Consider the following 3,335-nt stretch of genomic DNA (forward strand, 5'->3'; position numbering starts at 1 on the left):
TCCTTCTGCTGTTATGTGTGTGTGTTGCGTGTGTTGTGTGTGTGTGTGTTCTTACTAACCTACATGTACACACACACACACACACATTATATATAGTATATTATATATATTATTTTTATATATATATAATATCTATATATGAAATATGTATTTATGTATTGTATACTACACACATCACACATAAATATGTATATTATATATATATATATTATATATAATATATATATATATATATATATATATATATTAAATATATATATATTACTAGATAGATAGATAGATAGATAGATAGATAGTAAGCTAGATTTATGTGTGGTGTGTTTATTATATTATATATATTTATTTATATGTATTATTTATATATATATATTATGTTGTATATATATATATATTATATCTATATATATTATTTATATATATATATGAATATATATATATATTATATATATGTTTATTATATATATATATATATATATATATTTTATATATTAGATATAGATATTTATATGTGTGTGTGTGTGGATGTGTGTTTGCGTGTTGTGTGTTTGTATGTATGTTTTTAGACACACAAACCACACACACACACAACACAACAAACGCACTCACACACACACACACACACACACACCAATGATATATATATAAATATTATATATATTATATATATTATATATATAGTATATATATATATATAAAGATGTGGGCAATTTTTTAATAAATCAAGATCTGCTTTCTGGCACCTGAGTGCAGGCAACAAAAGAGAAGTTCGGAAATAGGGAAAAACAAATGTATGCAGTAACAAACCCAATGAGAGGTGACATCAATTAAAAATGAAATCATCAAAGTATTCCTAGACTTCATTTGCGATTTATACCACTCAAAACTGTGTGATTAACCTCGAACGGGAGGCAAACACAACAATTGGAGACATTCCAAACATTATGGAAGAGGAAGTAAAACTAAAAGGCATGAGTAGAAGAAAAATACCAAAAGATGGCATTAGTGTAGATTTTATTCAAGATGTTGGAGAGATTACGGCAGTAAAACTGGCTAATTTTTTTAACAAATGTTTAAGCGTCGGTAAAAATCTAAAACCTGGGAAATGCAATAATGATTTTAGTACGAGAAAAGGGGGACACAATAGACTTAAAGAATTACCGACTTATAAGCTACCTTTCAGTAATCGATAGACTGTTCACAAAAAATCATCACAGCCCGTATCACCGATATATTAGATGCAAAACAACCCAGGGAACAGGCAGGGTTCCGCAGCGGATTCTCAACTACAGACCATATCCATACACTTACCCAAATAAAAGAGAAAACAAACGATTATAGGAAACCTCTGTGTATGGCATTCGTAGATTACGAAAAGGCATTCAACTCAGTACAGATAGCAATTCATAAACAAGGAGAAGAGAAATCATTATAGATTATTAGTGGATATATAGAGAGATAAAAAATAGATGCAATTCGTAAACAAGGAGAAGAGGAATCATACTGTAGATTATTAGTGGATATATATAGAGATGGTAAAGCGACCATCAAAATGCACACAGAAACCAATAAAATACCAATAAAAAGGGTGTTAGGCAGGGTGACACCCTCTTACCGAAGCTGTTCAGAGCTTGGATAGTGGAAGTATTCAAGAAATTAGATTGGAAGGAGAAAGGGATTAAAGAGGGGGATGAACTCTCAAGCAATTTAAGATATGCAAATGACTTTGATTTTTTTCGGCGTCAGTGGATGAATTACAACATTTAATAAGAGATTTAAATAGGGAAGCCTGAAGATTGCTTATATATGAGGACATGAAAAGTTAAAGTCATGTTCAATCATACGAACTCAGTTGCCTGCAAATACAAATTACAGGGCGAGGTACGAGACAATCATCTTGGTGTGAATACATTGCTGTGAAAGCCCGAGATAAAACGTGAATCGGTTAGGTTGGAATGCATTTCATACCACAAAGAAATATAGATGTCAATTCTTACGGCGCGGGTTCGAGTACTGGTCACGGAGTAAAAATTTGGTTATCTATATTAAAATGTGTAACTGCATTCTACCATCTTTCTCACATATATATAACCTCGGTAACCTGATTTGGGACTTGAATTTGTGATACCGTTGCTGCCGAGCGCCCACGGGAATTGTCCGTAAAACTTCGCTATCATTACTCTGCTAAGAGCAAGTAGGTAACTTCCATGAGGTCTCACAAGGCGTCTGGTTGGACAATTCTTTTAGCGGGTCGAGTAGCCGATCGGTTTCAACACAGTACCTGTCAATCTTACGTCGCGGGTTCGAGTCCCGGTCAGGGAGGTAAAATTTGTATATCCATATTAAAATGCGTTACTGCATTCTACCATATGTGTCATCTCCGTTATAACATATGGATCAGAAACATGTACTACGACCAAATTACTTGATTGGAAGTTAGTAAGTGCTCAAAGAGGAATGGTAAGGGTTATGCTAGGAATTATCTTAAGAGAAAGAAAAGAGCTACATGGATATACTTACGAGTAATAAAAAAAAAACAAGTGGCAGTGGGCAGGACATATATATCGGAGACGGAACAACTGGTGGACAAAGAAAAGAACATAAGGGGAAATACACGACACAATAAGACCAAGGGCAAGACCAATGACAAGATGACATGATGAAATGGCAAATTTCGCAGGAGTAAACTGGAATCAGAGGACATATGACCAAAATGACTATAAAAGATTGAGAGGGACCTACGTCCTGCAGTGGAATGATACACGCTGATGATGATGATGATGTATACATACACACATATATATATATATATGTATATATATATATATATATATATATATATATATATATATATATGTATGTATGTATGTATGTATATAACAAAGATGGGAGAGGGGGTGTAAAATATATAATACATGAGCAGGAGCAACTTCTCGACTGCTGGGGAAGAGGAGGTTGGTGACGTATGTAATAAATGAACAATATGCATGCGTCTTGCACGGCTGCTTCAGCTCATCAACAAAAGACAACAGCACGAAACTAAGTAATAATAAGAGTAGGGTTGCAAGATATGAGATGCAAAAAGGTAAATTGCTGGATAAGAATATGAAAACACTGATCAACAGTACTGACTCGGAATGAAAGTAAAAACTAACATAAAACTAAAATGATTACAATATCAGCTCCTCTTCGATAATTGTAATCAAACAGTGAACATTTTTCAAAGGTTTACCTTCAACGCAAATGTTTAGGGGAGTAACAGCAATATAATTTCCCCAAAATATATTGTCCGAATTATATTTATAAAAGAGAGAGAGAGAGAGAGAGAGAGAGAAGGA

The sequence above is a fragment of the Penaeus japonicus genome, unplaced genomic scaffold (assembly GCF_977035675.1).
Source record: "Penaeus japonicus unplaced genomic scaffold, GWHDUDI00000001_assembly GWHDUDI00000020, whole genome shotgun sequence".
Classification (NCBI taxonomy): Eukaryota; Metazoa; Arthropoda; class Malacostraca; order Decapoda; family Penaeidae; genus Penaeus; species Penaeus japonicus.